A 19,547-nucleotide genomic window follows, 5' to 3' on the forward strand; every position below is an offset into this window, starting at 1 on the left:
ACATACGAACAGAATATCTTTCACCTGACATTCATCCTTTCAGTAAATTAAGCTAAATCGTTGACTCTAGCAAAAACCATTACATGCAGTTATTGTTTGTGAAAGTGCAGGACGCAAAGTGTCAGTTTCATGAGTTCAACGGTCAAATAAAATCAAACTTTAAATTGGTGAAAAAACGTACTTCACCGTGAGGAGCAACCACTTTTCGCGCGCTTGCAGGAACTTAACGATCAGCGACTAATCACAATAATAACAAGTGAATGGTCAATTCAGTGCACCCGCAGTGGGCAGGATATTACCCGCAGCGGAGGCCGGCCAGTCGATCGGTCAACAGTCATCACTGCTGCCGAGTTCAACGACGTTCAATCAAGCCGGGTCGGGCGGTCGGTTAAAGTCGTACGTTCACCACTGAACTAATTTTGCACTGTTTTTCTTCCGTCCGGCGATGAAGAAGAAGGTACTGGCCGTAATGATGATGCCCAATGCGGATAACGGCAGTTTGTAGTCATCGTTTAGGTCACTATCTATCGTTCATCCTTGCGCAAATTTCCCCCTTTGAAACTTTTATTGCTTTTACCATTGCACATTTGAGAAACTATATCTAGAACTCGCAAGGGGTGTGTAGACCTCTAACCTTCGCTAAGCATTTATTTCGCATTTCGGTTTCCGCACTGGTTTTTGCGTTGTTCATTCGAGCACGGATAAAGAAAGTGAAGTGACGAACAGTTTTATTCGATGCAGAAAAAAAGAATGAATCGTGTGTCGAATAAATATGTCTGAGGAAAAGAAACAATTCGTCTGACCCTGTAGTCAGTGTAAGTGATAGTTTTTCGGGTTATTCTTCCATAGAACTGATATTACTGAATGAATAAGGCTTAAACATTTTGTTGTACTTGGCAAATACTTTTTCGTATCGTATCGTTTCGTATATGTAATTCGTAAATTGAATTAGATCACGTGTCTACATGTTACCCAATTGCAGATTTTTCACATGTTCGTAAGTCTGGCTCAACTCGTAGACTCATAGGACTTCGCGCTCAGCATTCATTCAGTGCCTGCCATTTCCAATGCCATTTTTTTAATTTCAAAACTATCGATTCGACAGATTTTTATTTATGATTCGTGATTTCTAGTGTTCTGTACACAGATTTTGGCAAGCTGCCACCAACACCTTCCGGGTGGTTTTATTTTACACCGAAAACGAGAAACGGCACCGAGAGCGAGACAATCAATTTGCATTAAGTAAATTGAGGACGTAATAACAACTAGTCTCGAGCGAGTGTCACGTTTGTCGGACCATAAGCACTTCACACCTATATACCCTTGCTTTGCTTGAGTACACACGCTCAACCGGATGAAGAAAATAGCAAACCCACGGGAAGAGACTAAATAGGACGTACGATAAGAAGCCAACTCACCGCCTTACACCTTGGCTTGTTCGCTTATCACACAGGTGATAACAAGCACAAGTGGCGAGTTGTTCCAACGCTGTTTCGCTATAAAAAGAACGTTTCGAATCGATGCCGACCGGCGCTTATCAGATGGCGGTTGGTTGAGGGAACGAATTATTTCACCGCGGCTACCGGACTGACTGGCTGAACCTGGGTAACGAGAATGTGTGTGGTCATCGGGTGTAAAAGTTGTCTTATCAGCTACGGTCGGTAGAACAAGAGTTTGACGAATCATGAAAAATGTCTAAAAGGTGAACCCGGTTGACAAGGGTGTTGAGTTATTTTAAATTGACATTTCCACGGTCGTTTCCAACTACTCGAAAGTTGGGTGCGGCGAGACTGCTGATTGCCTTATTGAAGGAAAATCATTTTCGCTTGTCTAGCTAAATGATAGATCGCCACTTTAGTCGGTGACAGAGACTGCGTCGACCTGAAAATGGCGACATCGACGACGGTTGACGGTCCTATTGATAAAGGGTGCCGCAAAATACCTTCACCTTGTTTGTGAACAGGTTCTATTAGTTAGTCTATTCAAACAGGCCACAGTACAATGCACCTTTTATCTTCACCATGATCAGCCAGCAGCAGCAGGTACGGCACTGCTCGAACAATTTGTGTAGCAAAACTCGGTCAAAACTATCGTTTGCGGAGCGTGCGTTTACGGTTTTGAGTTTTTTTTTCGCCATGAGGCACAACTTGGTCGGTACTGCGCTAATAATAGTCAAAGTATATTCAGTGTGCGCTTAATACGCAGTGTTGCTGGAAATTAAACGAAGCTTGCGCTGATGGACAACTTTGGAATGCGACACTTCGCGACAGGCCGACCGACCGCTTCGGGCAGAGCGGTAACTGCGAAGTCATCCACATTACATTTGTTCCCCATCAGCTTATGGACGGATACAGTATGAGTGGACCTTGTCGTATTATCACTAATAATGATATCAGATGAAGTAATTAACAATTCACGTTTATCGAAACAATCAATCTATTATTTGCAGTAATAATATATTATTTATTTGATTTACCTGTCTATACCATGAACTAAATGAAACATGAAATGTGGATGGGAATAAGTTCATCTTAATAAAACCTCCAATGGACGTGAAATCTAATAATTTTTTAGTAATTACAACGCTATTATCAGAAATAGTTATCATGTATTGCTCAGTTTGACTATTATGATAATCAACCATATCAAACATTCGAGAATTAGCAGCGTATTACATTAACTAGAGCACGATTCTCAATCGTAAAACCGTAGATGATGCAAAAAATTCTATTTCAAACAAAAGATCTGTTATGATTGTTATAAACACAAACAGATGAACGTTTATGTTGATCTAAAGAATCTTCATGGAATAAATAGAGTTTTCATGAGATTATCTTTAAAAGTTAAGTGAATAAATAATCGCTGAAAACCCTCTGTTCAAGCTTTAGTTTAAGGATGAGTGGGCTAGAGGTTTTTTAGAAATATGGGTTTCAGGTTCGGCTCAACAACAGCCCATTCTTTTGAATTTATACTCGATGACGTCGATTGGAGTATTTAAACCACTACCTCTACTACTGATCAAAGGTTTTTGGATGCGTTTTCAAATGTTAGAATTTCCAAAATAAATATAGACTACACAAACCATCAGAAAACAATAAAATAAGCAATACAGGTCGGACTCGACTCGTCGGAGTTTTGAAAAATATTTCACCCTGGATAATCAAATTCTCCGGATGATCGAACCATTTATTCATTTTTGTTTATCTATTTTTATTGTCAAAAATATTAGTTTACTAATAAAAATGTATTGTACTCGGTAAATGCGTAAATGCGACTGAATGTCGATGTTTGTCATATATGGTCATATATGAATCGTATAACGGGTTTTAATATACTTATCTTGGAGATGTCTAAACGAATTTAAATGCAATAGATTTCATTTGAAAGCTACAGCACTCCGTCCAAATCTTCATGAACTTGATCCGAATCGGTTCACAGGTTTCAAAACAAGTTCCGAATTAAGCATAACTGGAACATTCAGTTACCAAAACACGCTGATACCCTCTCCACATGTACCCTTTTTGTGACGTTTCCAGCATTGCGGCCTTTTGAAGCCAACCAGATAAGTGACGGATCAGAGAAAGTCATCAAGATTTAAGCATATATTCGTAAATGTCAGAATATTGAAAAGTCAAAATATTGGGTCATTTAGCTAGCTAAGCATAATCGAGCCCCGAATAATCGTGTCTCCGGACAATCGGGTCCGACCTTTAGGTAATAATATCTTACATCACACAACTCTGAAAATTACCAACTTTTCTAATACATTACCAGCATCGAGATATGCACGTCCACGACTCCAATAAAGATACTTGAGTATAAATAACTTTGAATTTTTCAAAGGAAAATTGTTTATTAATGAATTTATTTACCTAATTCGAAACAAGATTGAACATTAAGGAAATTTTCTCTACGAAAACATAAAGACAAACGGGTTTGCTGGATTCCCGTACGTTTTTTCTGCATCCCACAAAAATTGTTACATCTTAATTTTTTTTGCGCTGAACGTCTTTTAAATAAATAAATTCAATTTTTCAAAAAAAATCGCCGATGAAATATTTTTTAACTTTCCGATCCCTGATACTTATCCAGTTGGCAACAATTCTGCGAAAAAAATTAGAGGTACATGAAAATTCGTTAACAATCGAAATTCATATTCATGTATCAAAATAACGCTCAATTCAAATGAGTTTCGTGGTCCCCGTGGCTCTGTGGTTAGCGATGTCGGTCGGCTAGCACTCCCACACGGTTGTGATTTAAAATTTTAAAATTTTGTATTGAGTGATACGTCTGTTTGTCTGTGGTAAAATGACTGACTTAATTGTTAATTTTTTGAAATTAAAAGACACTGCACTTCCCTCAAATGCACTGGTTGCTGACTATGTTAATATGATTGTCATTAGTGAAGTTAGAGGGAATTTTTTTGTATATTTGCGCTAAAAAAATTAAATTTAAAAAAAAAAAATTAAAATTGATTCTTAGCCAGTTGGCAACATTTTTGCGAAAAAAAAATAGAAGGAACACGAAAATTCGATAATAATCAATATTTTGACACCGTGCGTTTGTATGGTAGCCCTTCCTGATAGAGCAGGGAGGAGTCTCAAACTACCATAAAAATATTTCTTCATTTCGGCTCAGTCATTTCCAAGCCTATATAGATCAGCCAGACAGACAGACAGAACTCCTTTTTTTATATTATAGATTTAATAATTTTTCAGATTGATTTACAAAAAAAGTAGCGGGGGCCTAGTGTGGTTGGTAACGTCTCCGCCAACCACGCTCGACGCCTGGGTTCGAATCCCACCGCCGACATAGGTGTTGATGGTTGTGAGGTGGCGTGATCCACTCACAACCAACCCAAACTGGTCTAGATTCAATCCTAGCCGACACCGGGAGATTTTCTGAGGCGAAAAATCTCTGGGATCACGCCTTCCATCGCATGAGGAAGTAAAGCCGTTGGCGCCGGTCCGTTAATAAACGGGTCGTGAGTTAGGGTCCTGGGTGTGGAGTCGCCTCCCTGGGCGTCGGTGATTGGCCACAACAGTGGCGGAACTAGACCGACGGAAAATAAGCGAGAATAAAAAAAAATACAAAAAAAGAGACGCGTTTTTTCGTGGACATAAGTGTAGTTACTTCCTCAATCTGTGATTTCCAGAATTTATAGTTGAACAGGTTGGTTGAAAAGCCACGAGTCGCCACTGGTTTTCAGAAACCGGAAGTCGCCATCTTGAATTCTAAACTTGCGCCTGGAATTGCTTCCCAGCCTCTGAGTATCAACTCGATTCCGGAAATATTCCTACAGGCTGGTATTTGGTCATTTTAGACTGTTTCCCAGTAATCGGAAGTGGTCATGCAAAGTGGCACCGAGAATCGATCGTCTAAGAAAATAAAAGGAACAATGACAAATTTCGCGCCAACTCGGCTAGAAAATTTGATCAGAAAACTTTGTGGTTGTGTAGGCCTTTAAGCAATCTCGAATACTTTTTTTCGAATAGGTATCTAGGCTCACATTTAAACTGGACTAAAAGTGCAGTCTTTTTTATAAATTGGTATATCTAAAAAATGGCATGAGCTAGAGAAAAGTTGTCAAGGGAAGACTTACGAAATTATCTGAATTTTATTATTCAAATATTGCAAAAATGTAACTTGACCTTTGAATTTTAGATCACTTTGAAGTCATTTTTTTAAATAGACAATTGAGCTGCCTTTCTAACAATATTTTTTTCATATTCAACACTTTCGGGTTTTTTGCTTCTAAACGGTAATATACCACCATGGCGTTGAAGTAAGAGAAGCGACCCGTCAAAATTTCGCTCGCGCATCTTGAAAATCCGAACTATCTACTCGCACGCCAAGTTAGCGGAATTGTTGAATGTGGCCTAATCAATCGTCATCAACGCTATAAAAGTGGTTGGAGAACGTTTGCGACTACTAGAAAGACATGATCGGAGGAAGTCGAAAACCGAAGGCCATAAAAACGACAAAAAGAGTGGCCAGCAGATCCAAGTGGAATCACAACTGTTCCGTCTGAGATATCACTAGTAAGCTGGCAGTGTCGTTTGCAACGGTGAATCGAGCTAAAAAATGAGCCGGACTGTCGACTTACAAAAAAGTGGTGACGATAAGCAAAACAAGTCGGCTAGACAACTATCGCGAAGGTTGTACGTGCAGATGCTAATGAAGATTGATAATGAAACTTACGCCAAGGCAGACTTCAAACAGCTTCCTAGATAGTAATACCTATTATACGGCAACTGGAATCGAAAAGGTGGCAGAGATTTTTAAACACATTAAGCTGTCGAAGTTTGCAAAGAAATATCTCGTGTAGCAGGCCATCTTTTCCTGTGGTTTGAAGGGCAACATTTTCATCGTGAAAGGTCCCGTCAAACAGGAAAACTTGATGGAAGAAGACAAAAGAAAGGTCCGACAATTCGCATTCGCTAAAATAGAAACTTGAGTCAATATTTTTCCTTTATTCTGTACGAATTGAACTTGACAAAGAAACATGATTTGATTTTTTTTTATAAAAGAAACGATTTACACACGTTTTAATTTCACCAATTTTTGACCGTAACACCCGTCATCTATCATAAGTTTGGAAACCCTTCACAAAGTATTGGAACAATTTGCATCTTTTAAAATTTAGCGTCACCCGAAATAGGGAGATATCTCGTGTCTCCAGCGGCCTAGAAAGTTGCGGTTTTCAGCAAATTTGTTCAGAAGGCCAGGGACTTCTGGATGGTGGACAGTTAAGTACGGAAAAAAATATTACATGCGGATCTGCGAATCCATTTTGTTTCCACAAAGCGATGAATGTGTGTTTTCAAAATGGCGTGCATCCGCATGCATTGTATTTTCTCTTACTACTTTTGCTACATGACTGGAGATGAAACTTATTACTTTTCAAGTAATAAACTTGTACAAATAAAAATTTGCTCCAACTTAAAGCCCTCCCCTGAGAGATTGCTGAAGAAGGCAATTTTTGATTGGTGGGATTCTCGAGATAGAATAGGTTCCAAACACTTTAAACTACGTGTACACTAGCGCCACGTTGCAGCGAAACTCCGACCCATACTGTTCGCCGACCACAAGCCCTTGACCTCGTGAACAACTTTGCCAAAGACTCTTTAGGTTGTCGGAGTCACGAGGTAGAGTTACATAAACCGGCTCACTTTAAGTGCTGCTAGGCCTTGCGGGATGCGGTCAAGTTTGAACTGGGTGTTGCAGAGGCGATTTTAAACTCATGGTGGGAAGTGTCATGTTGCGGAAATAAAGTTATTAAATAAATGTTTTTTACAAGCAGTTTATTTCGTAACGAAAGATATTGAGACTCCAGCCGACTTCGGCTTCAGCAGCAAACCGAAAGAAGGCGGGTGCAAAAGTTTTGACTGTTTTTTAAGTTTTTTTCTCAAAACATACTTGGGATTTAAGTCACTAGTTTTGGACTGTTTATTTTTACTATTTGCAAGCGTAACGTTTTAGAAACGTTAAAAATAAATAAATTCAAGTTAAAAATTAGATGCGTCGTGAAGCAATGAAGTCGTGAAGGTAAGCCGATCCACTCATGCCATCCACTTGATGAGTCTTTTTTAAATTTATTCACTAATGATATTGCTTAATAAAACTTGATGAAGTTGTCTGAACATCGCCAGGAAAAGTTGTTTGGTTGATATTGGTAAATGCTCTAATGAATTTTTCATGAGTTTCATCTACTCGTGATACATCACCCATGAGTGATTTCTGACCCTCTCTTCTACAATCTTTACTGAATTAGACTAACTTGACCGAGTTGTGTTTGTTGTACATTACACAGACATGGCGGTTATTTTTTTCCAACTTCCAGATATCCAACCTAACCGCATCAGGTCGTTTTATTTGTTTGACCTTTCCAGTCGCACTTCACACTCGCTGCTTCAACAATCGAGCACATCCTCCGTGTGTACAGCAACACATCATCATATGCGTACTGACGCATGCACGTACCGTCAAACCTCATTTATTGGAATGATTTTTCTCAAACAAATATATAAGTCTGGCAACCCCCCTTCGCAAAGTTTATCGTAATTCCAACCAAAGTTTACTTCCAATTTGAACCTAATCGACCCGCTGAGGCGGACTAACCGATTGCTAGTTGTAAAGAAGGTCGAATGAGCGCGGTTAGATCGTAGTGGATGATAATAATCCATACAACTGCACGAAGAAAGCCCATCAAGTAGAGGTCTGGAAATAATTCAACCAAGATATGCCCTGGAAGAGAAGAGTCTTGCTTGCTTACTTGCTACTGTTGTTACATTTCATAATTAAGGTTCGAAGATCGCGAGTCTACACTCACATTTGCTTGTTCGCTATATAACCCTACACACGGTACAGTTCTGCGGTGTGGTTCATTCGCTTCATTATCATAATCAACGAGGTTGTGCTGCTTCTAGCTAGCAGTAAAAAAAAATAACATTTGCTGTCCCAAGATGACTGCACTTTTTCTGTCGTACAGTTCCGGCGAATTGTGATGTTGTTGTTGTTTTAAGAGAGAGAATTTATTTTTATTTCCAGAACAGATGATCTTTCGCTCTATCGTTATTAGTTTGGCTGGGTAAACTAAAGCTAAAAGCAAATAAACAAGACACGAATCACATTTCGGCTCGGCGCTTTCGTTTGATTCACGATCCCGATGAGTGCCATAAACTTTTTTTCCCTGAGACAATGTTATCGGGCTTCATTATCTTGTGCGTTAGGGGCGGCTTGCTTCGGGTTGCCTCACAATTGGAACGATGATAAATCTGCACGATGCGCTCACGAGTTGACTCATCTGATCTGTTCGGTTGAGGCCAATAAACGTGTATTGAATAATAACATTAAACCTATTAGGAAACGGCTTGTAAATAATGTTCAACATCAAACCGGTTTCAAGTCCCATCGGGACGGAATCTTCAAAGTGTAAAGTCCGGTCCATTTTATTTCCGAACGGAACTTTCTGTTTCTGAACGGAATGAATTGTTTCCGGGGTCTGAATAAGACTAGGTTAGAGGGTCTCAGAATGTCGCAAAATTTTTTTAGAAGATTCGTACCATTTGCCATAGACAATCTTCTACGAAGACAGTACCGTCTGCCGGGGTGAGATTAAGCCACGGGGGTGAGATTGAGCCAAAACGGTCAATGTTTGTATGTTAAATTACTTGAGATTTCCAAAACCTAATACCTCAAATTCAATACTTTATGAAACATGACATATTTATTCACCACTTAAAATGGAATATAGATAATATCAGTGAACTGTTTCGCTTAAAGAATGTTTCAAAGTACAGGGTGAAAAACACGCGCAAATAACGTTATTCAAAAATGTCCCAGGAAAACCAACCCGATCAAGAAATCACATCAACTTACTGCTCAGTTGGTACGTTAGGATGTCGTCTCCAATGTGTTGAGAAAATATTATGCATTGAACCTGTGCCGGCTCAGAAAATAATGTTTCTCCAAACTGTACACTTTTCGAGCCCTTTTGGGGTGAGATTGTGCCAAGCTATATTGAACGGCACAGTGTGCGGAATTCAGATTCACGACAAAATTATATCAGTATACACCAAAACATATGCATTGTTTACATAGGGTATGTTGTTTTCCCCACAGCATAAGGTATGTTGTCTAGCTATGGAATTCTTTGAAATAATGACTAAAAGCTTAAGAAGCTTACTGTTCTCAATTGTTAGATTTAAATTTTCAATGATTGATATTACTTATGGGATGTAACAAAATTTTATACTCCAATTCTATATAAACTGATGACTTTTAAAGCGAAGAAGGAGGGTTGTGGGTACGTTTCCAGAGGTTTTGAGATCTCCAATGGAATATACAGTTGTCAATGACACATAATAATTGAAACGAAAAGTCTTCTCAAACTTCATGTCCTAACGTTTTTCCTTTTTAGGCTACCTGGAGACGCCACTATGTGTATAGAGACTGTTTATAAGCCACGTTCTCATAACTAATTACTCTATGTATCAATTTGATCCAGCCATACATTTTTCTATAATTCATATGAGATATAGTTTCTGATCAACCCCCTAAAGCCCCTTAATAGTCCACGTTGTTTATGGTTGTCCCTATACTTACTGTTTTATCATGTTAGTCATGTCGATTATTCGTAGACATACTACTTTTCATTTAACAGGTATTAAATTCAACGTTTTGTTTTTGGCACAATCTCACCCCGGATGACGGTACTCTTCCAAACAGGTCAGCAGAAGATGTGGAACTTTGCACTACGATGTCAATCACAGGTTGCAAGCAAAATTGGCAATCCTTTTTTGACCAATTTATCTTTCGTCAATAAAAGTCAAATAATACATATTGCACAGCTGCAAACAGATAACGACTACAGTCTGGAATTGAAACTGACACATAGGGGTGTGCGAAACTGGCTTTTCTGGTGTCGAAACGAAACGAAACGAAATTAACCCTTAATTTCGGTTTCGCCAAATTAGTCGAAACGAAATCAAGGTGGATTTCAAGTTCTCGAGACGAAACGAAATTGATCTCTAAATTTCGCGAAATTTCGCGAAATTTCGAAAAATAAAATAAATGTTTCTGAAACATAGCATTACAATGATTTGTAACGTTGGAGCGTACGCTAACGAAGTACCCTTCAGTAGCTGATCGCAAGATGCTTACCTGGTCGACGAAGAGTAACGTAGGTATTCTTATACTGATAAACCGACAATGACGAGAAAATCAAAAATGTTGTAAAACCTTTGGAGGGCAACTTTTTTTTGAATTTTTTTAACACTGTTTAGTCAGACTAGACTAAGTGACATCTTTATCAATTCGAGGAAAACAAAATTTAAGTTAACTACTCTGTAAACTTTGAAGTTTTCAATATTTTTGCACATTTTTTAATATAACTTAAAATTACTTATTAACTGAGCAGTTCCACAAAAAATGTCCCAGTTTCAATATTTTTTGTCATTTTAGATTTGGCCTAAACTTTGCATAAACGTTTCTATAGGCTGAGAAGCTATTTAAAATGCTATTTTGGGAGGGTTATTGTGATTATAAATATTTTCAGAGCCAAAAGTTTTTTGATCAGTGTGACGTCTCTGGAAAAGTTTTAGACAGTAATTTCATCTTTCCGATAAAAAAAATTCTAATAAATTCATATTTTTTAATGTAAAAGAAACATTAAAAGTAATATAAAAAAGCTTATTTTTCAAAAATCTTTTTTTTTTGCGTGAAAATTACAAAAAAATTACCGAAGCGATGAAGAAGTCAAAAAAAAGGTATATTTTAAAAAAAAATTTACAACATGGACGAGGGAAATTTTTTTCTAAGCCTAAAAGTCACACCTTCTATTCCCGTTCATTTTCGCATCCTCGCAAACTGCATACATTGCCCGCTTTACTAAACTTAAAATGTAAGTTATATGACAAAAATGAAATTAGTTCGTAAAGTAAATTTACAACATGTTTATTTTTGGAAGGACAATATTATTATCTACAACTTTGCCAAAGGCACTATGCCAATCAAACCAACTGTTCCGATTATAAAAACATTTTAATTACCCACAGAGTGTTTGGAGATTAAAATATTTTTTTCAGTTAAATCGATTTGTTTGACTGGCATAACTAGTGTCTCTGGTAAGGTTGTAGAAAATAATTTTGTCCTAAAAAAATATGCCCTGTGAGTTTCTGCGACACGAAAAATAGTAAAATGCATTTGGGACCATTCCCAAACTACGTGGTCATATTTTGATCCCTTTTATATCCCCTACTCCCCCGTGGTCTTTCGTGGTCTTTTGTTTTGTGATCTTATTCTGCAAATATATGTACAATAAAGTATGAAAAATTTATAAAAAAAATGAAGGTTCAAGAAAACTGATTATTAGTTATTGCGCAAATCGTAAATAGAATTTTCAGTAATATCATTTTCTCAAAACCAAAATAACAAATAGATAATGGTTGTTTATTTTTTATAATATTTCATTGTCTTTAACAAATATAATAATTTCCTTACCTGAAAGTAATTTAAAATAAGCTTTTGTGTTGAGTATATTCAAAATGATTTTTAATTTGTTGTTGAGTATCAAAATAAATAAAATTTGTTTAAGCAGTTTGATCATCTACGATAAATTTTTCGCTTATAGTTATGGTTAATTGTATACTCATCTAGAAATCATCTAGAAAAATATTTAGTTGATAATAAGTGAAACCTTACTTTTAGTGATTTCAGGTATCGGATTTGTAACTTAGTTTTTTTTTAAATAAATTACAAAGTTTTTGAATGTCGAACAAAATATAAATTCTTTCTTCCTTCAGTTTACGAACATCCAGGTCTTATATATTGTTTTTAAGACCAAAACGTTGATTTTTTTTTACCGGTCGTTGAGTATTGAAATATACTTCCAGGAAAAATAACATAAATCCCGACGCATTGCAAAATAGAACTATTATTCTAAAGAAGTAAATGCGATATAAGGCAAAGCCTGTTTAAAACAAATAAAATTTTCTTCGTTCGGATAAATTTGAAATATGTTTCAAAAATTTGATAACAGTTAATTGCTGACAACTCTCAAACTTTCCGTGACACTTATTAATTAGCCGTGTCAAAAAAAATTATTAATCAAAAAATTGCGAAAGCTTCGTCTTGACTTAGTGGCAATAATAAATTATAAGTCAGAAAAAAGACTACTTGGTCTATTCGTTAACCCCCACACCCCCCGCGTGATTTTTCGTGGTCTTTTGATAACCCCCCCCCCCCCCACGTCCCGTCCCCCTATATATGACTACGTGGTTTGGGAACCTAACCTTTCTTTTCTTCTACCTTGTAAATTCGTCAAGTGCAAAGTCAGAATCACTTTTATGCTATAATCTGAACTTGTTTTTGACATTGTAAAATTTTTTGTCCCCCAAAACAAGAGTAACATTTCTCAGTTATGTGTTCAACGAGAGCGAACCATGTACTTTTTATTCATTCATTGATAAAGTATACTTTTTGGTAACGTTTAAAATATTTTTGATAAGGGACCTGGCAATTTTGAACCTATGCTGACTTTGAAGTCAGAGTGTTTTGAAACAATACTAAAAATTCAGGCAATTACGACTTTTTCTGCTTGACACGTCGATCACTCTGTCTGCACACTATAAGGTATGATATCTGGTCAGCCTAGTGATAGCAATGAACTATCTGAAAAAACACATTTAAATACACTACGGTGTGCGAAGAGGAGTCCTCTAACACAGAGAAATCCGAAAAAACGCTTGAAAATTTTTACAAGTCGAGTAGCATAGAACATTTGGCCTGTAAGATAGAGCTTCAGAGCTTTAGTTTTGACAGAAATTGCTATGCCCTCCTAAACGAAAGTCAAAAAGTGACCTCTTTAACCTTGTGGGCAGCGTTGCCAGGTCATTCTTTTAAAAATCTGGAAAAGGCAAAAAAAATCTGGAAGTCATTTCGTGGGGTGAAAGGTAAATTTTTCGGATAAAAGTCTTGGGGTACGTAAAATTTAAGGTGACAAAATTGCAAAATTTCGCGCCAAATTTGAAGTGATGACCTTTTTGCGGAACAGAGAAAATAAAATCTGGATAAAATCTGGATCATTCATGAAAAATCTGGATAATTGTACATCAAATCTGTCTACCTGGATACATATTCAAAAATCTGGATAATCCAGCTAAATCTGGAAACCTGGCAACGCTGCTTGTGGGCTGCAAATATAACCACATTTTGATGTACGTAAAAGATGCGTAAAATTTATTCCTACAAACAAATTACTAGATACTTTGTAGCGCATTTGGACGGCTTCATATTCCTCGAATATGACTTCAGTGATGACATGAATTTTATGCTCTGCGTGAAAAAAAAAAATACCTCCCGCATGATGTTAAGGTTTTGTCTTTAAAAACAAAAATTACCAGCTGAAAGTCTATTCTTCTATGTATGACTTAGTTTACCAGATATCTGTTGAGATATATTCTATTTAATTTATAGTCGCAATTAGCACAAACCAAAATGATGTGCATCGGAAATTTGGTCCGAAATTTCGCGAAATTTCGTAATCGTCGAAATTGGAAGTTTAATTTCGCGAAATTTTAGGCGGAATTTAGCGAAATTCAACGAAATTTTTCGGCAATTTCGCGAAACCGAAATTTCGCGAAATTTCTGGAAATTTCGAGTTTTGCGAAATTATACGAAATCATTCGAAATCTCGCACAGCCTTACTGACACAATATATACAGTTCAAGTTTGCTTACGCAACCTCTTCTCATTATGGAGTTTTATCTCAATGCATTGCTTCATTCAGAGGCCAAAACAGTTCTGAACCTGCTGTTCGAGTCGGTCGGAAGACGGTCTACGTTTCGAGACGCCACGTGCAGACCACACGTAGTTCATTCATACTTTCCAAAAGAGATTTCATTCCTACTTAATCCCGCGACATTATAGTACAAACCATTACATCGAACCGCTGTCGAGTATACGCACACAGACCGCGCGGTGTGGCGGGCGGATTTTCAAATTCGGTACGGATGATGTATGAACCTGCCTCGGTTGCCTGCTGCATGTGTGGGACTCTCTCGATTTTACATGGAGTCGCGAGGGTTGCAGCCGTTCTGACTACGCGATCAGGTCGATTTTTTGTTCGTTTTCTTCAATGATAGCAACAGAGCAACATCAGAGTGTGAGTTTCGTTCATCCGTGGAATACCGTTGATTTGCCGTGGCGGTCGATGACGAGTTTCCCAAAATAATCTACTGCTACTAATGCGCTGGAACTTCATGGTGTGTTCGCTGTGTGGTACAAGCGAAACGTTGGCGTAATGCAGTGACCGCGCCGATCTACCGTTGGAAATGGGTTTGACTTTGATTTTGAACGTTTGTGATATATGTTGGAAAAAAGAATTACAACATTTTCAGGTAAATCAAGATTTTGTTTAGTTTATACCAAGCACTAGTTAGTTTGTTTATACGACGGCATTTTTGAAATTCCTACCGGATTGAAAATTGCTTAACACGCGCTTAGACGTAACAAGGATGATTTATCTTATCGCTCATTTTGCTACAAAAGTCCGAACGGCTTATGGTCTGATAAAAACAACAACTTTGCACACCACTAACCTAGCGGTTTGCGTGAATACATTCACCGGATTTTCCAAGTCAGGTAAACTGAAGAATGACTTTCAAATTTATAGATCAATTCTGGTCCAAAAATATCATCTAACTTCTCCTATCAAATCCTGTTGATATCATTCACAAGGAAACTCAAGGTCAAGCATCTAACTCAAGAATATAATTTCAGGTATCAAAAATATTCTTAATGAATTAGCAGCTTGTATGCTGAATGGGAAAAAATCCCTATTTCGTCTTTCACAACAATTTATTTTGTCAAACGCTATATTGTGATTCATATCGGAATGAGAAATTATACAAAATGATAGAGTCACGTAGATAGAGAATAACAAATAACTGTTCGTCCTAATTTTCATTTGTCAACCGCGACCGATACAATATAGGGTCGTACTTAATGGATGTCGCCTAATGTGCTAATACATATAGTTTTCTTCAGTATTTAAAGTTCAAATACTAAAACTTTTTTTTCTCTGTGTGGACCCATCACTACGACCAGAGACATTTAATCCATTATTATATTGCCCAGGTGTTTTCTGTACTCCGCACTTCATATTATAGACAGCATCACTATTGAAGTAAATGATACACTTTTCATTTATATCCGTGCTTATGTCTGAGAGTTTACCTTTCGTTTCAAGCTTAATTGCTCTACTATACCGAGCCTCTTTCTATCCTACCAATATCGCCAAAATACAATTCTAACGTGAGACTACACCTAACGTTCCTCTCTGGCCAAGTTAATTCTAAGAGGGACTTATTATGTCAAGAGTAAGGAGTCTTATCGAAACCTCGTTCCCCGTGCCAATATCGCCAATTAAAATTCCCTGGAGAGGATAAACAGAAGAAGAAGTATTGTCGAATCCTCGTTCCTCCTACCAGCACAGCATCACAGTCACAGTTCCCGGAGAGGCACTTAATGCTTCACCTCTGGTCAGTTTTATTATAAGTAGGACTTATATTTTGTCAAGAGGAAGGAGTCTTATCGAAACCTCGTTCCTACAGCCAAGGGGCCATCCACATACCACGTGGACAGCTCAAAATCGTTAGAAATCTGTCCACGTGGTATGTGGATGGCCCCCAAGACCGCGCCATAACTACAATTCCCTGGAGAGAACTATTATATGTTAGACCATTTTTATTATAAGAGGGACTTATTTTAGTTAGAATGAAAGTCAGCAGGGATACTATAGAATTCAGCTTGAAGGAAGGGTATGTAGTGGAGAGCCTGAGAATAAACCCATGTTGAAGTCCTTTGACAACCAAATGGCCTGATTCTACTAAGATTCGAATCCACGACCACCAGCTTATCAAACCGGACACTGTAACCTTGTGGCTATGAAGCTCCCCTTAAAACTTTATTGCAAAAACTTACTTATCGTGGGTATACGACAACTATGCGGTCGTGTCTAAGAAACAACCTCTGCAATATTTTTTTATGGGAACAATTTCTAACATCTTTCTAATGAAATTAAGGCAAGTAGTTTGATACACGAACAAACAAGTATTGGTCGTCTTTTCAAGCAAATTTTTGCTGCGTAAAATACCCGCTTTCATGCTGCAATACAGTTCAATGACGTCAGCTTTGCGTTTTGACCGGGTATTAAGTTTGATTGCACTATTGTAAAGAAAACTGTAGTGAATCATGAGGAACTCGGGAATCCCAGGAATCAATATTTCTAATCCCGGAATCCGGGAAAAAGTAGGATATCGACAAGATTGCGAAAATCGACAACAAAAAAAGATTTGTTTTAAGAATCAACAATACCTCATAACATGTCATAATAGTTATTGTTTTATAAAACAATAAACAATTTAATTCATAATCAAAATCAATCAACCAATGACGTGTATGCTTCCAATGCACAAATATAGCAAATTAATACCAAATATCGCCGTTCCACCTTGCATCTTCATCACTATAACGTTATAAACGTTCCATCAATCATCCAACTATTCCCGTGGAAGATCGCCCCATGCGTGTTGCTAACCAGCGGAGGCGAATCGGTTAGTGTTATGTAAACCACACAGTGATTCTATCAAAAGCTCAAACAAAAACTGAGAAATTGTCATATTTTTCGTACAAATTTACGAAATGTATTTTCTATCATTTCATAGACTGCGAAGCCACGCCTTCACTAAAAGTTTTGTCTGAAGCCTGGTATAAAAAGTATCATACAGAAAATTCGCTTTAATACTCATTCAAAAGACGGGCGGCAATTTCGGGCGGCAATGTCCAGTCATGACAAAAAAGAAAAGCCGAATCCAGTTTTACCTCGTTCTGGACTCTTATTGCCAATAGGTCGAATTCCCCGTCTGTTTAGCGCATTAGTGTTGAAGTAAACGCCTACCTGGTGGTTGTGAAGGAATACCAAGCTGCAGAAATGCTGAATTGGCGGGAAATGCTGCCAGAGATTATAAGAAAAACAGAGTCAACCCTCGTCAAAGGATCGAAAAAAAAATCAACTTTTGTTGTACGATTTGTATTTCTTAGAAAACCCTCTTTTTGATCGCTATGATTCATATTGCGAAAACCTGTCGATCGCCACCGGAAGCACTGATTACTTAATAGGCATTCGGTTATTTGACAAGCGATGGTCGCAGTTTTTAATCTCAGTAGAATCAGACCATTCGATGTCAAAGAATTTTAGTATAACTTTATTCTCAGGTCCCTTTACACTGGATTCTACAATACCTCAGTGTCTTCCTCTTGACAAAATAAGTCCCTCTTATAATAAACCGGCCAGAAGTACACAGTTGATTATAATTTGTAATATTTGGCAGGAGGAGTCGGTATAGTAGGAGGCTTGTTATAGTAGAGCAGTTAACGTAAAAGAAATGGTAAAAGCATATACACGTAAGCACGGATAAATAATAAGCATGCCGCTCAGTGTTGCTACATTTTCTTTTAAACTAGAAGGGTAATTTTTTTTATCTGTACTTTTTCTTCCAAAAATCTGTACCTGTAAAATTTGAAAACATTACAGGAATTGAATATTGAGAATAGGTTATGTTTCTATTTAATTCTACTACAAAAGTAGTAGAATTAAATTGAGACATAACCTATTCTCAATATTCAATTCCATTCTACTAAGACGCTCAAAAAGAAATTTATTACAGGAATTGCTATTCATTTAGTTGACTATACTTACCCCCCTATTATTGGCAATATTTTTATTGAATTTGGAATATGTTATCAAGACAACAACAACGATTGTATTGCATGAAAACGACTTGGCCCTTTGCATCGTGCTTCATAGAAATGTTTTTGTTTTGTTTTCCGAAGAATGCTCAAGTGATTCCAAGTATACCGAGTAAAAATACCAGCTTAATTATCTAGGGATCTGATAATATGTACGTTTGCACAAAAATCCGTAATCTGTATCGTAAAGAATCTGTACCAAAAAAAGAAAAATCTGTACCTTTGCAGATAAATCTTTGTCTGTAGCAACACTGATGCCACTTATTCCCAAAAGCGGTGTTTCCTATAATGTATGTGCGGAATACAGCATCCACATGGGCGTTTGTAGTAACCCATTCCCCGCGAGTGATGTCATATGGCATCATCTGACATATAAACTTTGATAACAGTTTAATAACTATACTCGAAATTTCTAACGATGAAAATATTCTGAGCAGTGAGAGAACAGATTGATCTTCAACATGCAAAATAGTTTGTGCCAATTATGCATACGGTTGCTGAGTAATAAGAGTATTAATGACATTTTTCGATGTAAAAACTGATTTCTCTCCGCGGGGATAGGGTTAAAAAAACTTTTTTGGACTTTTTGCTGATGGTGAAAAAAAACTAGGACAGACAATTTAGTTCGAACCATTTCCTACAAAAAGTAATTACTCAAGAAATAATTTTGTTGATTTACTGTTTATTAGGCTATTATTAGACGCTGAACTAAAGTTTAACAAGCTGTTATTTAACAAAATTGTTACGTGGGTAACTTACTAGCAAAAAATTCTACGCCCTTGCTTGTCTAATAGGATGTTGGCATCCGAAACCGAAATGTGTAAAGTGCTTGGACAATGCGGAGTTCAATCGTTAAAACCCTTTTTACGTGTGTTGATTATGTCAACATACTCCGACTATCAAATTTTCACTTTCTGGATGTATGACTCTGGATGTAGGAGTCTCATAAAAAGCTTCTGTTTCACATCGCATCATTTTTATCAAGTTCGAATTTTCATTTTCGTTCCACAAAATAGCAAGTGTCAACTGGAGATGCCAATTGTTTTTGGAAAATTGTCTGCAACTGCTTGAAAACCGAAAAAATCTACAAAGGCTCTCGCATGAAACTGCAAATATTTGCATTTTGCAGACAAATATGCATATTTAGTATGCTTGGTGTCAATAAAAACATCGATCAAGTCATTTGCAGCTGGTGGCAGGAAGGCAGTCACGCAGTACTCACAAAAGATAAATTT

General features: G+C 37.3%; 1 protein-coding gene across 4 annotated transcripts in view; it reads left to right on the plus strand.

Moving 5' to 3' along the window:
• LOC129722680 (actin-binding LIM protein 2) overlaps positions 1–19,547 on the plus strand; it is a 48,356-nt gene that overhangs the window by 19,712 nt on the left and 9,097 nt on the right. The window lies entirely within an intron of this gene.

Source organism: Wyeomyia smithii, chromosome 2 (genome assembly GCF_029784165.1).
Source record: "Wyeomyia smithii strain HCP4-BCI-WySm-NY-G18 chromosome 2, ASM2978416v1, whole genome shotgun sequence".
Classification (NCBI taxonomy): domain Eukaryota; kingdom Metazoa; phylum Arthropoda; class Insecta; order Diptera; family Culicidae; genus Wyeomyia; species Wyeomyia smithii.